Here is a 21050-nt window from a genome sequence, read left to right as displayed (position 1 = left end):
GTTACTAAAATTTTTGGATCCCACCACTGTTTATAGCCCACCTTTCTCTCCTGTAAGGAGACTCAAGGTGGCTTACAAGCTCCTTTCCCTTCCCACAACAGCCCAGTAACGCCCTCGTTTGCAGGTGCAGATTTATGCAGCTAAAAGGCCCCTTCTGCTACATAGGGGGATTTCACAGAAGTCAGGGGAGCATCTCTTGCCCAGCAAACCTTAGAAGGTGGTACAGTTGTGCCATCTCTGGCCACACCACAACTACTCCCCCCTTCCCCCAGGATTGCACTGCCCTGGTACCCCAATAAAGAATCCCAACTATTGAAACTGCTTTTAACTATGCATATTACAAAACCAGTTAAAAACAACAATTAAATAAAATATGTAAACAATTAAAATGCATAAATGGAAAGGAGGGAATGCCAGCGATACAGATAAGTCTTCACCTGCTAGCAGAAGACAATGATAGAAGGGAACAGACGAAACTCCCTCGGGAAAGAGTTCTGAGGATGCGCAATCACCCATAATTTGGTGCCACGACTGGGAAGACTGTTTTTGGATTGCTACCCATCTAGCCTCAGATGGCATGGACACCCAAAGAAGGACTCCTGAAGGAGGAGGAGGAGGAGGAGGAGGAGGAGGAGGAGGAGGAGGAGGAGAAGGAGAAGGAGAAGGAGAAGGAGAAGGAGAAGGAGAAGGAGAAGGAGAAGGAGAAGAAAGAGGAGGAGGAGGTGGTGGTGGGGAGGAGGAGGAGGAGGTGGTGGTGGTGGTGGTCAGGTAGGTTCATAACACACAATAAGCACAATTAATCAGGAATTTATCGCTGGAGTCCCGTTGAATTTAATGGGAAACCTGCATAAGCGGGCCACATATTTGCAAAAATGTCTTCTGTTGTCATCTTTGCAAAACAACAAATGCAATGGGGTGCTGTGTGGTTTCCGGGCTGTATGGCCGTGCTCTAGCAGCATTCTCTCCTGACGTTTCGCCTGCATCTGTGGCTGGCATCTTCAGAGGATCTGATGGTAGGAATGGAAAGCAAGTGGAGTATATATACTGTGAGGTGAAAAGGTGAGGCCATCTGAATAGAGTAGCCTGGCATGTGAGTCACAGAGAAGTCTGTAGCATGGGAGTAACAATGAAGCTAGCAAGGTCAATAGTTGAATGGATCTGAATAGAAGTATCCTGGTCTTTGTTCCCTTTGAGTGCTAAGTAGTCCTATAGTTGTCCACTGTAGTTTGTGTGTGAGCTGACCTCAGTCACTCTCGGTCTCTTGGAAACACTGTGGCAGCCAAATTCTGGTCTTTCCATTTTCATAGTTTCTTTCCCCTCTTCCTGTTGAAATTGTCCATGTGCTTGTGGAATTTCAATGGCTTCCTCTGTGTAGTCTCTGACATAGTGGTTGTCAAGAGTGGTCCAGAATTTCTGTGTTTTTCAAACAATATTACCCTGTGTCCAGGCTGGTTTATCAAGTGTTCTGCTATTGCTGATTTTTTCTGAAAACTGAAATAAGTCTGCAGTGCCTTTCGTGGTTCTTTTAATTGCGTGTCCTGAGCGCTGCGTTTGGTGGTTCCTATGCTAGACTTGTCCCACAGCTTACATGGTATGCGTAGACTCTCTGCAGAAGCTAGAAGTAGTACTTCCCATGCTAGCATGACTCTCTCCTCTGTGACTCCACATGCCAAGCTTTTACTCTCATTCAGATATGGCCTCACCTTTTTCACCTCACAGTATATATACTCCACTTTGCTTTCCCATTTCTACCATCAGATTCCTCTGAAGATGCCAGCCACAGATGCAGGCGAAACATCAGGAGAGAATGCTGCTAGAGCACGGCCATACAGCCCGGAAACCACACAGCACCCCAGTGATTCCGGCCATGAAAGCCTTTGACAATACAACAAATGCAATATTTAGTGTGAAAGGTAGTAAAGGACCCCCCCCCCCAAAAAAAAAAAACCCCAGAAGTTTTGGAATTTTTGTAAGAGAGTTGAACCTTTCGGCCAAGTGGGCTCAAACAGAGAAGACAAACTCTCTCGTTATGGTTAAAACCATAAAATGCAGCCTCAATTTGCCTCGAGGGCCATGCAGGGAAGAGACACTTCCCATGCAGGGAAGAGACACTGTTTAACCTGTCAACCGTTACTCAATATTGCTGTTCAAAACCGAATTATGTACTTTATAATTGAAATTTTAAAGAAGACGGCTCCTTTAGGAAAAAACATTTTTTAAAAATGCTAATAACAAAGTGAAACTGGGTAGAAGTTGAAGAATTAAACTCTGGAAGAATGGGCCAGTGGTGCACAACAGTGGCACTCCTGAGAGCCACAGTGGTGATATTCCACATTCTAACCATCTAGGAACGGACATACAGTCAGAGAAAAGGACATGCAGGTAGATGAGGATGTGAGTGGGCTGGAAGGAAGGCATGAGCGTGGTGTAGTGGTTAAGAGCAGGTGCACTCTAATCTGGAGAATTGGGTTTGATTCCCTGCTCTGCCACTTGAGCTGTGGATGCTTATCTGGGGAACCAGATTAGCTTGTGCACTCCCACACATGCCAGCTGGGTGACCTTGGGCTAGTCACAGTTCTTCGGAGCTCTCTCAGTCCCACCCACCTCACAGGGTGTTTGTTGTGGGGGGAGGGAAAGGAAATTGTGAGCCCCTTTGAGTCTCCTGCAGGAGAGAAAGGGGAATATAAATCCAAACTCTTCTTCTTCTTTATGAGTGGCTGTCCTGGTTATAGAGAGGAGGCCCCTGGGACTCCCCCTTCCCAAACCTGGAACCGGCTCTGACAAGAGCATTAGCTGACAAGAGCAGTGTGAGGATAGGAGGATATGGGCTGATTCTCTGGTCGCTCCAGACTTTGCTCACTCATGCCAAGGCCGGGTCACTGTCCTGGCTCAATAAACTTTAGTACTTGTTTAACCCCATTGAGCAAACAGCAACAGCAAACATTATTTCGCCTCTGCAGTTCTGCGACAGACTACACTGTCGTTTTAAAAACTGCTTAATCATGGAAAACAGGATTAAGGAAAAGAGGTCTAAAGAAGCAGCCGGGATGCTTGAAGTCTGTCCACAGAAAGAACATTAACCTCAAGGTAAATATACTTAACATTTGCCTTACTCCGGCATAATTCGTTGGGAATTTTCCCACAATGCCATAGAAGTGCTGGGCCCATCATGATAGCAGAGTCAGAAATGAATTATTCCATTTCTGATCTTGCTGTTCAGTAAAGGTGAAATTATGTTTTATTTCTTTATAAGTTAGATAGGAACAAGCTGTATTAGATAGAATGTAGAAATTACTGTTGTGTCTTGTATTTGTGTTTGCATGGAACCTCCTTCGCTCAAGGCAGGAATCCACCCCTGCTCCACCTGGGCTCGACCCTTTCATTTGCTAAAACCATGAATGGACGTTTGACAAAAGAAGCGCCTCCACCTGCCTTAATCCCACCAGCAGGCAGATAAGGGTGCCGTCGTCATTAGGTTTTGTTTCCTGACCCCAAGCACCCAAAGGACTCTTTTGTGTTTTTCCCGCCTGTGCCTACGTCATCGCCGTGCCCGCTTCTGCCGCGAAATTCAAGAAGGGCCTCTGGACTCTAATTGGTTCCCATGTATTTGTGAATGAATGGTTGTAGGCTGTCCTGTATTCCCCCGGACTCCGGGGCAGGAGAAAGTGTATTTAAGTTGTTGTACAGCTGCTAGGCAGCGCAGTTGCCATGGTGTGGAGGTGCTGACATGTAGGTCAGCATTTCAATAAACTCAATTTTTATTTTCACTATTCTTGCTGTGTTGGGTCCTGTTTCTGTTCCTCTGCGCTGCTGAGAGCTGGCGGATCTGGGAGAATAAAAGTTACCCAGGCAGCGCGGTAACAATCACAGCCTAGGTAGAGTGGTGGAAACTTCTGTCATGTTGCAGCTGACTTATGACGACCCCGTAGGGCAGCGGTGGCGAACCTTTGGCACTCCAGAAGTTGTGGACTACAATTCCCATCAGCCCCTGCCATCATGGCCAATTGGCCATCCTGGCAGGGGCTGATGGGAATTGTAGTCCATAACATCTGGAGTGCCAAAGGTTCACCACCACGGCCGTAGGGTTTCAAGGTAAGCGATTAATGGAGGTGGTTTGCCATTGCCTCTCTCCATATACCGTAGTGACCCTGGATTTCCTTGATGGTCTCCCATCCAAGTACTAAAAAGGGATGTTCCTGCTTTACTTCCAGGATCTGAGTAGATCAGGCAAGCCCAGACCATTCAGGTGAAGGCATAGAAATACATTTTGTGAAATTACCTTAGTAGTTTTCCCAGAGGTAGGTATGGGGGGGCACCCCCCCACACACACACTTAAAGCAGCCAGCTGAAAAACCAGCCTGGCTGGTCCCACCAAGCTGCTCTGGGCTTGTGCCGTTTCAGGGGGGGGGGAAGAGGAATATGGGACGGGTGTAGGGCGATTTTCTGCCCCCCCCCCATGTTATGAAAATGGCATGCACCCGGGGCGGGGCACACACACACGCACCCCAATGAAAATAATCCCACTTTCCCCATCCTTGAAGGACTGTGGCGTATTTCACTAACACAAGGAGAGAGGCGAACCCCACATTAGCTTGGTTTTTGAAATACAAAAAAACCAGTGAGTTGTGATGAACACTTCCTTCTGGAGAAACTCTATGGTAGTACACACAACAGAACACTAACATTGGTAGCTGCTGGACAATTTACAGCCCCATCCAAAGGGGGGAGGGGAAGAATCTGCTGATGCACTCAGTCCCATCACTGGATTTGCCCTCCCTAGGGCACTTGCCCTGGCGGCGGGGCAAATCCATTTGTGCACAGTCATTGAGGCCCTCCCCAGTGGTGGGATCCCAAAATTTTAGTAACAGATTCCCATGGTGGTGGGATTCAAACTGTGGTGTAGCGCCAATGGGGCTGGGCGGGGCACGACGGGGGCGGGCATGACGGGGGCGGGACTGTGGCAAGGACGCAGCCGCTGCGCCGGTCCTTGGCCAGGAAACGAATGCACGCAGGCGCAGGCTGCCACGCACGCCGGTGCACCTCCTGCTAGACTGCTTCAAGTTCTGCGCGCTACTGCTGAGAGGAGGGGCGTAACTAAGGCAAAAATCACGTGGCAAAATCACCAATTAGTAACCCCCTCTCGGCACACACAAATAATTAGTAACCTACTCTCGGGAACCTGCGAGAACCTGCTGGATCCCACCTCTGCCTGTACTCTCACTGGCATAGCAGGGGCAGCAGAGGCGTAGCTAGGGAAAATGGAGCCTGGGGCAAAAATCTGAGTTTTGCGCACACACACACACACACACACACACACACACACACACACACACACACACACACACACACACACACACACACACCCTTCCGTATGGGCAGCCATCCTCCCCCACCACGACCAAACAACTTTTTTTGTACCAGGTCATCAGGGAAGGAGGAGGGGTGTGCGGGGTGATTCCCCCCCCCCCACATGATTAAATGGCTTTAAAGTGGCACTCAAGTCTCCCACACAAACCTTAACAAATTAGTCATTTGCAAGCCTGCACTAGACAGACTCTCAGACGTTTTCCTTGCAACTGAATGGGCTGAATGTGCTGCTTTCCTGCGTCAGGTTCAGCCCACGTTTGGCCACATGTGGCCGAAGGACATCAGCGGAATGAGTCAGCCAGAGCCAGCAATTACAGGAGCTGCCTTTTGCATGTTGCGTTATGGGCGGCCGATGCCTCTTCACCCCAGCTGTTTCTATCTTTATGCTGAAGCGGCCTTAGGCTCAGAGTGTTCCAGTCAGCTCTGCCTCTTCTCACTAACAATGTGGATCTGACACAGCACTGGTAACAAGCCAGATAAAGATGACAGTAGGAATGGCTGGCCCTGACCTGATCTGGGAAGCTAAGCAGTCCTGGTTAGTGCTTGGATGGGAGACCACCAAGGAAGTCCAAGGTTGTGAGGTGGAGGCAGGCAATGGCAAATCACCTCTGAATGTCACTTGCCTGAAGGTCTGTTGCCTTGAAAGCCCTTAAAGGGTCACCAGGTCCAGAGGTGGGGCTTAACAGGGGTTTACAGAGGTTCCTCTTTGTCCTGGGCTGCTCAGAGGTGGGGCTCCTGAGGTGAGTCAGTCTTTAGTTCAGTCTCTGAAACCAGAGTCCAGAGTTCAGTCTCTGGAACCAGCAGAGAGGAGAAGCAGTGGAGGAGAAGACTGGGCCAGTAAGAGCAGAGTGAGCTCTGGTGTTCATTTTGGAGGGCTTTTCTCATAGCCACATCTTTTAAAACAGTGTATTTTAACAGGGGTTTGCAGGGGTTATCTCTTTTTCTCCTTGTAAGGCTACTGAGAGCTGAGACTGCTGGGAGGTGGGGCTTAACAGGGGTTTACAGAGGTTCCTCTTTGTCCTGGGCTGCTCAGAGGTGGGGCTCCTGAGGTGAGTCAGTCTTTAGTTCAGTCTCTGAAACCAGAGTCCAGAGTTCAGTCTCTGGAACCAGCAGAGAGGAGAAGCAGGGAGGAGAAGACTCACAGTAAGAGCAGAGTGAGCTCTGTGTTCATTTTGGAGGTGGCTTTTCCTTGTACTACATCTTTTAAAACAGTGTATTTTAACAGGGGTTTGCAGGGGTTATCTCTTTTTCTCCTTGTAAGGCTACTGAGAGCTGAGACTGCTGGGAGGTGGGGCTTAACAGGGGTTTACAGAGGTTCCTCTTTGTCCTGGGCTGCTCAGAGGTGGGGCTCCTGAGGTGAGTCAGTCTTTAGTTCAGTCTCTGAAACCAGAGGCATAGCAAGGGGGGAAAGCCCCCGTGCACTGGTGTGTCCTCCTTCCTGCCCCGCTCTGTCCCCTGCCCTGCCCCGGAACGCCCTCACCACACCCCCACAGGGGCGTGCGTCCGGGGTGCAGTATAAAGCCTCCCCGGGTCCCAGCTAGAGCTTTTCACCAATGCTGACCATGTAATCGGCTCCTATGATTTGACAGCACTTTCCACCACCAGGAATGCCCGACAACTATTCTCATAAAAGGCTTCCCCTTATCAAATATATAATATGCATAAATACACACACACATAAACCACACTATAAAATAACATAGGCCCAACACAACACTGTTTAAAATAGAGTGTCCATGAACCTGGGTTGTTGTCTAATGATCTTAAACAGAGTTATGTACTCCTGAACCCATTGGCTACAATAGGCTTAGCGTAGTGTAACCGCTAATGTGGTGTAGTGGTTACGAGTTTTCTGCCTCCTGGCCCATGGGTCCCCCCGCCCGCCCCCTCCCGCACTGCCGCCCCACACTCCACTTACCTGGCGTTTTGCATGGAGGGCTGGGAGGAGAGGAGAAGAGATTTGCTCTTTTTTTTATACTTCTGTCCCCTAACCCTGCCCCCCCCAGAAGCTTTACACTGGAGCAGGGCTGGTGCAGGGATACCCACGCATTAAAGCTTTTAGCTCTACAGGGCTTGGCCAGGAGAGTGGGAAAGGGGAGGGGTCTGAGCAGTGGTGGGATTCAGCTGGTTCACACCACTTTGGCAGAACCGGTTGTTAAAACAATCCTTGCAAACAACCAGTTGTTACATTATTTGAATCCCACCCCCAGAACTGGTTGTTAAATGATTTGAATCTCACCACTGGGTTTGGGGGTGATTTTCTCTAATTTCTACGTGGACTCCTAACACCGGCGCTTGCCACCTGTGTGTGACTGATCCCCTCCACTTCCACCCCCTTATAGCTACGCATCTGAATACAATAAAATCACACCATACTGTTTGAAAAAATCACTAAAATATACCTATGAACCCTAAAACGCTACTTGCTAAAAATTAAAAGCTGTTGGAAATAAAATCATCTTCACCTGACGATGGAAGGAGATCAAGGCTTCTGTAGGGAGAGTGTTCCAAAGTCTGGGTGCCACCACCATCTCTACAGCACAGGCAGAATAATGCACTTCCAATGCGCTTTGCAGCTGGATTTTACTGTGCAGAGTAGCAAAATCCACTTGCAAACTATTGTGAAAGTGGATTAAAAGTGCATTATTCTACATGTGCGGAAGGGACCTACAGGAAGGGATGAAGAGATAGCCTTCCCCAGGTGATCTTAGTAAATGAGCAGGTGTAAACGGAAACGGGCAGTCCTTCAGGTAACCTGGAAGCTCAAACCCTACAGGCTTGGTTGGGGTCAGTTACAACTGGTACAGTCCCTGCTGAAATTTAGATTATAAATCCCTTGAGTTTATGTTTTTTTTAATTGCTTTTGATGCATTTTATTAATATTGCAAGCCGCCGTGAATTCTGTAGGAAGAAAAGTAACAGACACAGTTTTTTAAATAAATTGATTGCGCCCCAGTTTGTATTGTTTGTACAAAAATGCCACCGTCTATAAAAAAAAACTTTCAATTAAATAAAACATCAGTTTAGGGAGAAAACTCCTCTTTTTCCTGCATCCCAGCTATCTGAATCATCTGCAGAGTTCAGACAGATTTAAGCGCAGAAGGTGAATGATGCTACCTGTCTCTTTTTAAATATATATATAATCACATAATGTAGTGCCATTTCCAGGTGTCTGGAGTCAAATTAATCTCTGCTGTAAATCCAACACTCTCTGATCAGTATGCCTGCAGCTTACTCATTGGATGATGAGTCAGAACCCCGAACATCAAAAAGGCCAAACTGCCTATCTGGCCAAAGTAACTCCTCAGACCACGGCCAGACAACGGGGTGCCAAATGTAATTCCTTTTCAACTGAGGAGGCTTTGAAGAAGCACTTTCAGTGGTTACTTTCTTCTTGTGCTGTTTCTTCATTCCTGCAACTTATCTTTCCATAAGGCACAGTACAAAGAAACAGATACTGTTTATAGTGGAAACGACACTTTTTGGTCTGTCAGGTTTTCAGTTTCGAGTGTAAAAAAAAAAAAGATCATTCATAGAATCATAGAGTTGGAAGAGACCACAAGGGCCATCCCTGCCATGCAGAAACACACAATCAAAGCACTCCCGACATATGCTGATCCAGCCTTTGTTTAAAAACCTCCAAAGAAGGAGACTCCACCACTCTCCGAGGCAGTGAATTCCACTGTCGAACAGCCCTGATGGTCAGGAAGTTCTACCAAAGGTTTTCTAATCTAGAGAAAATTATCCTCCCCTTGAAGGAGCAAATGCCCCACTTGTGTTTTGATCCTGTTCTGCCACTAGATGGCACTATAGCACTCTTTACTAGTTTTGGCTGGTGAGCTGGTTACATTCTAGGGTCAAAGTCTCACTGCTGTGTCACCAGTAGAATTCTTAGTCTACTGTCTTGAATGTTCTGTTTCGCTGCCTTTGAAGGCAGTTTGCAACTGTCTTGCATGTTCTGTTTCGCACAGGGCTGCCTTTGAAGGCAGTTTGCAACTGTCTTGCATGTTCTGTTTCCCACTGGGCTGGTTTTGAAGGCAATTCGCAAGCATTAACTAATAAGATTGTGACTGCCCCTATCTTGGTAGGCCTGAGCAACCCAGGCAAATTCCAAATGATGCCAGTAAGGCGGTGTTACAATGACATGGTGTGCAATGAGATTACAGCCGCATAATTTCATGTGTTTATTTAAAACATCTGCCTTTCTCCTGAACGTCTCAGGAGACAACCTGAAGTTTAAATTGTATATTGCCACATCTATCCCAGTATAAGAGGTTGCAGGAATGGTCAGAACTGGGAGGATCAAAAAAGGGTGGCGGGGGGTGGGGGTGGAGGACCGAAACAATAGCCAATTCAGAGTAGATTTATTTATTTAGCTAGTTTACAAAAATTATACCCCAGCCTTCTGCTTTCAACAGAGCCACCAAGCATGATCTTATCTTTCTTAAAAGTTTTGCCAGGAAAAACCCTCTAATAACTTAAAAACAGCCACTGTAAAAACAATGGAGAATTCCAGATGACGGTCGCTTAAGAAAATAAGAAAGGTCCTGCTGGATCAAACCTCTGGTTTTTCTAGTCCAGCATTCTGTAGCCAACTAGTTATTCCGGAGATGCAGGGGATCGAACCCTCTTCTGCGTGCAAACCAAGTGCTGGGCAACTGAGCCACTTCCCACCCCCAGCCCGATCTCTGAACTTGTTACAGTGCACCAACAGGGCAGCGAGTTCTCCACCACTATATCTTTCCTGCAACCTCACCAGCAAAGCAGACAGAGCACGCACCAAGACACACTCTCGATTACTAAAATAAGAGTATCTGTTAGGCATGCAGGAGGTTCAAGGTTTAATCCTTAGCATCTCCGGTTAAGAATCAGGTAACGTGGAAGACTTCCAGCCCAAACTCTGAGAACTGCTGCCAGTGTGATTAGATAATGGTCCCTTCTGCACAGGCAACACAAATGGGTTAAATGAACTCGCATTACCTGTCTCGCCATTCACACAACAGGTGCAGGGGCCATCCGGGATCGCCGGGAGCCCAGCAACAGGATGTTTAGCCCAGGAAATGCTTTGTTTTCCTGCGAAATGTGCATTCGAGAATTTCCCCACCCAAGAATCCCCTCACCCCAAAATCCCCTATACAGACATACGGGCACAAAATGGCGGCCGCCTAGAGAATCCACTGTAATGGCGGCCGCCTACAGAATCCACAACAATGGTGGATGGAAGGAGGGAATCCGCCATAATGGTGGACAGAACCCTTCCTGCTTGCTGTAGTTTGCACTGGCAAGCAGGAAGAGAGTGAAACCTGGGTTAAAGTGCGAAAGTAGCTAATTTAGGCCCCTTCCACACACGCAAAATAATGCGTTTTCAAACCACTTTCACAACTGTTTGCAAATGGATTTTGCTAATCCGCACAGCTTCAAAGAGCACTGAAAGCAGTTTGAAAGTGCATTATTCTGCATGTGCGGAATGACCCTTAGTGACTTTATTTAACCTGGGTTCAGCAAAGTAAAACAGGCTAGAAGCATTTGGGGGCCGAGTTCTATGGAAACTTCTCCCCCATAACGCTATTTTCACACCCCTTAATCCGTTATATTTTGCCTATGCGTAGTTACCTAATATGAACCTTGACAGACCAAGGGTCTGATACAGTATAAGGCAATTTCATGCACGTGCTGGAGGCTATTCCACGTTGTCTGCTTGTATCTTGTGTTTGGGAGAGGACAGAGTTCCAGGATGTCGTTCCTGTCAAGTTGCACGGTGATTGATTCCTTCCATGCATGTGTGTATATCATTAGTGAGCATCGTCGTGACTGGCGGAGGGCGATGTAGTTCCCAAGATTTTTCCAGGGGAGGCTGTCATTATTGCTATACTAGCAATAAAGCCCATTGTGTGACAAAATACAGCAGGTTCTAGAAAACTGTGAGTCATCGCCAATACACCTTGCAGACGCTTGCATTGGTGCAGCCTACCCCACCTATTTTGAGACACCTGGAATAGCTACTGACTCTACCCCACCTACGCAGCTTTTTAAAAAGCAAGTTGTTGCCAATATGCCTTACCTTTTATTTATATCAAAGATGTCCAACTCTGGCACTTCAGATGTTCGTGGACTACAATTCCCATCAGCCCATGCCAGCAGGGGCTGATGTGAATTGTAGTCCACAAACAACTGAAGTGCCAGAGTTGTTTATTTATTTATTTATTTATTTATTTTATTTGATTTTTATACTGCCCCATCCCCAAAGGGCTCTGGGCGGTGTACAACAGTTAAAACACAATATAAGTAAATAAGCATTTAAAAGCAGCGATAAAATTCTCAATGCATTTACAAAATATAAAACTCCAGATTGAAATTTAAAACTAAAATCATATAGGTATACCATAGCTCCTAATAATATAAAATCCCTCCCACGGTAGAGGGAGAGGTGGCTACAGTCTCATTAGATGTTTGGTGGCCCAGATGTTAAGGGCCAAGGAAGGCGCACCACATGGCTGATTCTTCCAAAGGCCTCATGGAATAGCTCTACAGGCCCCAAGTGAACTCTCCATCCCGCAGGTCTGGATAGCTTGGAGGAAGATGCCTTCCATCAGGCCGGGGCTGGCTGTGAAAGGTCCTGGCCTGCGTGGAGGCTGCTAGCTGCATGACTACAATGTGGGGCCAGGGACCACCAGTAAATTGGCCTCTGCCGATCGGAGAGGCCGCGTAGGGACGTATGGGGTGATGTTGGACACCCCTGATATAGATAGAAGATGAGCTGGGTTTTTACCCCCCACCTCCTCCCATATCCCAAATTACTATGGCCCCTTCCGCACACACAAAATAATGTGTTTTCAAACCGCTCTCACAACTGTTTGCAAGTGGATTTTGCCATTCCGCACAGCTTCAAAGAGCGCTGAAAGCAGTTTGAAAGTGCATTATTCTGCATGTGCGGAATGAGCCTATGCTTCTGGAGTTGCTGCTGTTGAAGACTAGGTCCCAACCAAGCCGACCCTTTTCACTGGGTCGTAGGGCTAGCCCAGTGATGGCGAACCTTTTCGAGACCGAGTGCCCAAATTGCAACTCAAAACCCACTTATTTGTCGCAAAGGGCCAACATGGCAATATAACCCAAATACCAATATAACCCAAATACTGAGCTTTTAGTTTAGAAAAAACAGTTGGCTCCGAGGCATGCGTTACTCGGGAGTAAGCTTGGTGGTAGTCGGTGACATTGCTTTGAAGCAACCGTGCAACTCTTCCAATGGGTGAATCACGACCCTAGGAGGGCTTACTCTGAAGCAAGCCCCATTGCCAGCAACCGAGCTTATGTAACCTCAGCTTGTGGGTTCTGTGGGGCAGTACTTGGAAGGAGTTGCAAAGAACCAAATTTAAACAAAACAGTTTACTTTACTTAACAAATAACACTTTTAAAACATTTAACATTTACACTTTGCAGTCCTGTTAAGTTTGCATTTTCAAGTCCTTATTTACAGTCTACTGATATTGCCAAGTCCAATTCTTCTTTGCTGGTGGTTGGTTTTGAAGACTTCTGAGGCTTGGTGAATGGGCTTCAAGATGATGAAGGTTCCCAGAAAACTCTCACCATTTACATACACAAAAACCCTGAAACAATAAATTCTAACATTTACAATATAGCAAAAAAAATAAACTCCCTTCCCACTAGTTCCCCACAACATTGCAGTTACCTTAAACAAGGTGTTAAGGGCTTAATAAAATCAATCAAGGTCCCAGCCTGGTAGTCTCGCTTCCTCCAACCTCATGAGTTCTGCAGCATTCTACTTCATTTCAGACTCCACCCCTTTCTGGGTCATCCCATTCTGACACAGGGGTTACATTCTCCCCCACTAAAATTCTGTCGTCTCAACAGTATTTACAATTTAACTCTTGAAATGATTGAACAATGACATATTACAGTAGGAGTGTTGACTCCAATTAACCTCATTGAAAAATTCAGAACATAATCAGCTAACTTAGTAGGCTGGGTTCTAACTCTTTGTGGTCTAAGGCGTAGGTTACTGATTTCCCCACCGAGCCCTGTACTGGTTGGGTCCACATTTGGTGAATCTGACCGCACAACCTTTTCTCATCCTTGGCTTTTCTTTAACGGACTTCCGACTGCAGTAACCTCATTGGAAGGGGAGCTTGGTGTGAATTCCCTTGCCATGGGATTGAGGTCTGAAAGAGAGTTAGATGTGGATGCACAATCTTCTCCTACTGAGTTCACATCAGCTAACTTTTGTCTCATCCTACCACTAATAGGACTCTCTGGACTGTCCAAATCACTCATATCCTCAGAGGAGGAAATAAAACCACATGGTCTCAGCATATCCCGGTGCAGAGTTCCTGAACAACACCTTTGCCATCTTCTGATTGGACTCTGTAAACAGGAAGGGTTTCATCAGGTTGCTCCAGAACTATATGCACAACAGGTTCCCATCGGTCAGCTAATTTCTGCATTCCACGGGGGCTTAAGTTACGAACTAGCACTCTGTCTCCTGTTGAAATGGTTGATTTGATGACTTTCCTATCCCATCTTCGCTTGTTGGCTTGCTGATGCTTTTCACTTTCCTGAGTGGCCAGATCATATGCATAACGAAGCCTCGCGTTTTAAGTCTCTTACATATTCTTGATGAGTTACTTCTGTTTGCTCCTTCGACTTTTATCCAAAACACAAATCAATAGGTTTAATGGTTGTCATCCAACCATTAAAAGTTAAGATGATTCTCCAGTAGTATCATTTTTGGTACAATTATAAGCATGAACTAATGGTTTTATGTACTTTCTCCAATTAGATTTCTTATTTACCTCTAATGTGCCCAACATGTCTAAAAGGGTACGATTGAACCTCTCAACAGGGTTTCCTCTTGGGTGATATGGTGTTGTATGGGACTTAGTTCCTGCAATTTTACTCAGTTCTGTAACCAGTTCCGACTCAAAGGCTGCTCCTTGATCACTGTGGAATCTTCTAGGAAATCCATAATGGCATATAAAATTTTCCCAGAGAGTTGTAGCTACTGTTCTTGCAGTCTGATCTCGAGTGGGGTATGCTTGTGCATATTTGGTAAAATGATCAGTAACTACTAAAATATTTTGGTGCCATTTACATCAGGTTCAAGAGTTAAAAATCTATACAGACTAACTCTAAAGGAGCATATGTTTTATGTTAACTAATTCAGCTGCTCTTTCTACTCTCGCTTTCCTCTTTACACAGCGTTCACAATTCGGCACTTCTGTTCTATAGCTTAGTGCCATTTTAGGCCAGAAGAATCTATCCCTAGCCAATTCCAAAGTTCTTTCAATTCCAAAATGACCCATTTCATCATGAATGCCTTCCAGAGCTCTCTTCCGATGAGTGTAAGGGATCACAAGTTGCTCTACATCTTCTCCTTTTCGTTGAACCTTCCGATATAGAACTCCATTTGACAGAAACGGTGGGGACGGCTCTCTTAAGTACATTCTAGTTTCATACTCCTCTTTTCTTTCTTCATCCCAGGTGGGTTTATGCCTTCTCTCCAAAAAGTGTATTATTCTAGCTATATATTTGTCCCTTCTTTGCAACTTCTTCCAGTCAGGAAACTCATCATTTTGATCAGAAGGGGATTTAATATGACATCCTTCATTTGCAAATTCTTCTGGAATACTGTCCTCAGAGGCAGGTAAGGTCTCAATATAACTGTGGTCCACTTCATTACATCTTGGCACTACTGGATGTTTGGGGTACGTACACTATGAACTTGGATAACTGCCTTACAGACTTCAGCATCCCATGACTTTAGTGCATTAGGGATCATGTTGAATCTTTAGGAGCATTTTAGAAATTCTTTCTAGTTGTTTATCTCCTTCCTCATCCTCAGTGAGCTCTTCATGTCTCCTAGAAAGTGAGTCAGCATCTATATTAGCTTTTCCAGATCTGTAGACTATTTCAAAATTATATAAAGATAATGGTGACACCCACCTCTGCGCTGCAGCATCTCATTTGGCAGACACTAGCACAAAAGTCAGTGGGTTGTTATCAGTCATTACCTTGAACTCTGATCCATACAAAAAATCATGGAACTTGTCACAAACTGCCCATTTTAATGCCAAAACTCCAATTTGTGCACTGGATAATTGCGTTCACTACGGCTTAAACCTCTACTGGCATATCGCGATGACACGGAGACAGTTATTTTGCACTTGGTATAGGGCTGCACCTAATCCTGTGAGACTAGCATCCGTATGCAATATATATGGCAACTTCCAGTCTGCAAATCCCAATACTGGTGCTGTGGTCAACTTTAACTTTAAAGTCTCAAAGGCCTCTTGACAGCCTACATCCCATTTGTCTTTGAGAGACTGGTTTCCTTTATTTTCACTTCCTCTAGAACTACCTGCTAGCAATGAATTTAATGGCTTAGCAATGACTGAATATCCTGACACAAACCTCCTATAATATCCAGCAAACCCAAGAAATCTCCGAAGTTCACTGAGGTTTGTAGGCACCGGCCAGGTGGTAATGGCATCTGTCTTTTCCTTGTCTGGCTCTATTCCAGAGGCTGATATGATGTGACCTAAATATTTCACTGATGATTGAAATAGTTTACATTTAGAAGGGCCAACTTTAATCCATATGTCTGAAGTCTTTGCAAAACCTTGAGGAGACGCTCTTCATGCTCTTCTTTAGTTGCAGAGAATATGATCAAATCATCCAAAAAGGCAATAGTTTCAGTAAGGTTTAAGCCTTGCATCACATTTTCCATCATTCGTTGAAAGGTTGAAGGGGCATTTGTTAACCCTTGGGGCATCATCTTGAACTGCCAATTACCAAATGGGGTGGTAAATGCTGTCTTTTGGAAATCTGCTGGGTCCATTGGCACCTGATAATATCCACTTTTTAAATCTAAGACAGAGAACCACTGTGATCCCGCAAGTAATGCAAAAAAATTTCTTCTATTCTTGGCAGAGGGTAAGCATCCTTTTCTGTTAAATTATTTAATTTCCTATAGTCCACTACCATCCTAAGAGCCCCATTTTTTCTTCCTCACCAATAGTATTGGTGATGCATATGGACTGTTGGTTTCTTCAATTACACCTAGTGTAGCCAACTCCCTCAAATGTTGCCGTGAGATCTTCAAAATCTGAAGGCTAAACTTCGCCTAGTTCTCTCTCTAAAGGGCACATCACTTTTAAATAAATTTTGTAGGCAACACCTGAAACTCTCCCAAGGTCTAAATCATGCATTGCAAAGACCCTTGGTGTTTCTGTTGCTATACGTTGTGAAATTCTTTCCTGTTCTGACTGACTTAATGCTGAAGCTTCAAAATTTAAAACTGGGAATTCATTTCCATTTATATTTGTGAGGTCCAAACCTGACAGGGCTAGAGCTCTTGTCCATTCTACTTCAGAAGCTTTAGCAACTACTGTATGAGGCTTCAATACACATCCTTTTGTGCCAAATTCTTGACACAGACCCCTATTCTCATATTTGATACCATAGGTTTTACTATTTGTGGAAAGATGGATAACCCTCCTGGTCCAGCTGCCACTTCTGGGTCTTCTAAAAGGACTGTTGTTCCTATTTTCTGTGGTGAAGTTTGCAACACACCTGTCACTGTGCATGCACTTCCTGCTGGGACATGTACAGGCCTTCCACCCTGCAGCCATACTTCACTTCCCTCTTCCACTTCACCCTTCTTCCTTTGTGTCTCTAAATAATAGCTGCAAGCTTCTTTCCAACGATATGCCAAGTCTTCGCTAGTTGCAAAACTGATCCCATCTGAATCAATATTGGCATAAGTCACACATCTTAATACATTAGTACCAATAATGGCATTGGAAACTTGTTGATTCATGCGTTGGTCTCAGTACGAACTAGAGCTAAAATTTCATATTTCTCTTCTATACCTTCCAGTATTAATTGGAATGTGCAATTCTAGAAATATAAATCCCAAATAGGGCACTGTCTGACCTCCTGCTCCTTCTATATCCAATAAAATCCTAATAGGCTGCAGTTCACGATGAGATAAGTGGGCTTTATATCTTTTCTATAAAGGTCTCACAAATGCATGTCACAATTTGTGAACCTGTATCTATTAAACAGCAGCATTTCACTCCATCCAAATATACGCAGTCATAGCATACATGGTCCTACTCAAACCTATGCAATAGTTTCTTTCCACCCATGCACCTATAGTCTGCTTTCCAGATGCCCACTGATCTTGCATATATGCTGTTTTTTAGATTATCCCATCTAAACAAGTTTTTTTCCTTGGTTACCAACTGTATTTAGTCTAATATTTGATAGAACCAATTCTGGATTTGGCTGAGTTGACACATTCACGTTTAACATGACCCCTTTAATCCATACAGTTAAAGCACCATATCTTACTGGGGTCTTCTAGAGGCCTACCATTCTCCTTTCTCTCAGACCCTGGGAGGAGACTTTGAGGCTTCCTAAATTGCTACAATCCCTTGCTAGTTTGATGAAGGGTAGTCTTCAGATTTAGCCACCTCCCTCTCAGATTGCCTAAGTATTTAGATTTCCAGTCTATCTCTTTGTTAGTACCACTCTTTTCCAGGGTCTCTTTCTTGTATTTCCTCTTTTACTCAAATAGTCCCAAGGAACAATTTTATTTGAGGGCTTTCTCCTTTTCCCTCATCTCTTGCTTCGAAGTTTTCTTTTCCTGTTTACTAGAGATTTCCTTTTCTCCTAAGGATCTCTCACTGCATGAAGGAGAGCAACATATTGACCTGCTTTTAGTTCACTGTCTACTGCACCTCTTCTATGTTCCTTATTTTTTTGAGGGCTGTTAACACATGCTTCATGCCAGCATCCCTAAAGAATTCATTGTTCCTGGAACATAGGAACTTAGAGCTCTTCATCAGCAATCCCCCCTTCTTCTAATATTTCCATAGCCAGAGCATGCAACCGATTTAAATAATATGCTGATGGGGGTTCATTAATGTTCTGAGGTGTCTCATAAAACTCAGCTTTCAACTCAGAAACTGAGACAATATTGCCATTTGCAATTTCCAAAATAGCAAAACATTGTTTTGCAGACGCGTGCTTTCCGGCTCCCAAAGCTATGGGCAAGGCAGGAGGCAGCAAGCTGTCTATAATTTTCCTTCTTTTTTAATATTTTCAGGAACACTGTCATCTGCAATTAATTCTCTTGCATGAACTTCAGCCAAACCTGAATATTCTATTTCCCCACCTGCTGAAGTTTAGGGTAAAATACCAGAATTATGTTTTTTTAATTGCAACCCCTTCAAGGTCTACTGCTGGAAACTTAGATGTACTGGCCTTTTTTGCAAAACTCTTTCCAGCAGCTGTTGCAATCCAGAGATGATGAGTTTGCAAAAGGGGTAGGAGGTTGCAACTGGAATCCCTTTCATTCATGTAACTGCCAAACAGTTGTTCCTTTTTCTCTCCTGTTGCATTGGTGGTTTTGCTTCTTCCCAACCTAACTGTTGCAAACTCTGCTAAAATGCAATAGGGATTACATCCCATTTCCCTTGCAATTTACAGTTTATAAGCATTGGTTGACTATCTTGCAAACAGAATTATGTGTTTCAAATTCACACAGCAACATGTCTTTCCCTCTGCCCTTTATCCTGTGCATTTTAGTAATTGCACCATATAAGTTTCTACAGTATGTTGGAATATCCTCATTAACATCCATTGAACTTATGTCACATAACAAGACAGTTTTATGGGGATCAAACCCCAACTTTTTGCACACTTCCATTGCAAGCAATTTATATTTACAATCTCACTTCCAAGCCCCACGCTGGTTGGGTGCCAATTTGTAACCTCAGCTTGTGGGTTCTGTGGGGCAGTACTTGGAAGGAGTTGCAAAGAACCAAATTTAAACAAAACAGTTTACTTTACTTAACAAATAACACTTTTAAAACATTTAACATTTACACTTTGCAGTCCTGTTAAGTTTGCATTTTCAAGTCCTTATTTACAGTCTACTGATATTGCCAAGTCCAATTCTTCTTTGCTGGTGGTTGGTTTTGAAGACTTCTGAGGCTTGGTGAATGGGCTTCAAGATGATGAAGGTTCCCAGAAAACTCTCACCATTACATACACAAAAACCCTGAAACAATAAATTCTAACATTTACAATATAGCAAAAAAATAAACTCCCTTCCCACTAGTTCCCCACAACATTGCAGTTACCTTAAACAAGGTGTTAAGGGCTTAATAAAATCAATCAAGGTCCCAGCCTGGTAGTCTCGCTTCCTCCAACCTCATGAGTTCTGCAGCATTCTACTTCATTTCAGACTCCACCCCTTTCTGGGTCATCCCATTCTGACACAGGGGTTACACTTACTCCCAGGTAAAGGATTGCACTTTAGTTCTTCGCATGAAAATCAGTGGGGTTTAACAGCGCTTAACAGGGTTACCTACACTGCTTCCCCAAAACTAGGTCTTAGGTTTAATGCTAATATTCAAGCCCAGAGACCCAGGCCAGCCTAGATGTGTTTGTGTGTTGGGGGGGTGGGGAAGGACTCTATTTGCACGTGCCCACAGAGGGGGCTCTGAGTGCCACCTCTGGCACCCGTGCCATAGGTTCGCCACCACTGGGCTAGCCTGTCTCATGCTATCATGTGTGCACTTACATGGGAGTCAATCCTATTGAATCTCCTTGTATTTACTTCTGTCCAGGTTTAGGCTGTAAGGCGAATCTTAACACAGATTCACTAGGCAGCAGGTCATGTAGAAATCCACTTGAATTACTCGTGAATTTAGGTATGGATTATGGCAATTTTACAGCCCTTTGGCTTCCATGGGTTTTAGTAGCCTTGACCTTTTGCTCAGCAGTGTCCTGTGCTTCTGCTTCCCTGGATACCTTTCATTTGACCTTGGAAACAATACTGATTTGCTTCAGTCTCTTTGGTTGTCTACCCACAGTCCTTCCCGCCATTGTGTTTTGCATAACAATATTGCAAGAAGGCTTCCTTCATTTGGTACTTTATTACTGTTTATTATGTGAATGAAGCCAGCAGGAGAAACATTTCCTTTTCAGGATTTCTCAAGTTTGCATGTACACAAATGCCGTCTGGAAGTTTTGATTCCCCAGCCCGTTGCTTAAAAAAAACAAAACAAAAACCAGCCTAGATGCCTTTGATTCCCCAGATGTCATTTAGGGTTTCAAGTACTTTGCCAGCTCCAGAGAGACTCCAGGAAGGCCCAAATCGGGCCGGGCCAGGATCAGCTCTTTGTATGGGCCATTGTTTCCAATTCAATCCTCTTCACAGTCTGAGTCACTGAGGAGTTTCCAAATGAATACAGTAGAAACAGGGAAACAAAGCAGATTCCTGTGCTGGTGCCAGTGATCTTGGCATTGCACAGTGCAAAATGATAGGTAACATTAACCAGGCTTTATCCTAATAAGCTGCCCTCAGTGCAGAAGAGCTGACAGGGACTGCTTAAGACAAACCGCAAAGATTAGAGCAAGTAGGTAAATATTGCTATCCTTACAGCTGCCTGCATTGCAGTGGCCGGAAGTCCAAAGGTGCCCCACTTGTGGAACAGAAGGAACCTTTGGAATTGGAATTCTGGGAGCTGAGGGGTCTCCTAAAAAGAATTTGCAGCACTTTCACAAGGCTGTTTTTATTTAGATATTTATACTCCGCTTTTCTCCCCAATGAGAAGCCTTACGACAATGTCCTTCCCTCCTCTATTATTCCTCAC

At 44.8% G+C, this 21050-nt stretch overlaps 1 protein-coding gene across 1 annotated transcript in view; it reads left to right on the top strand.

Moving 5' to 3' along the window:
• Positions 1-3067: 3067 nt before the first annotated feature.
• The window catches only part of ANKRD9 (ankyrin repeat domain 9), a 33725-nt gene continuing 15742 nt past the window's right edge, over positions 3068-21050 (top strand). Inside the window, exon 1 of the mRNA XM_048487133.1 lies at positions 3068-3087. The gene's annotated coding sequence lies outside the window, so the exon portion shown is untranslated. The remainder of the gene's footprint in view (positions 3088-21050) is intronic.

This window comes from Sphaerodactylus townsendi, linkage group LG02, assembly GCF_021028975.2.
Source record: "Sphaerodactylus townsendi isolate TG3544 linkage group LG02, MPM_Stown_v2.3, whole genome shotgun sequence".
NCBI lineage: Eukaryota > Metazoa > Chordata > Lepidosauria > Squamata > Sphaerodactylidae > Sphaerodactylus > Sphaerodactylus townsendi.
This window is presented reverse-complemented; position numbering and strand designations above follow the sequence as displayed.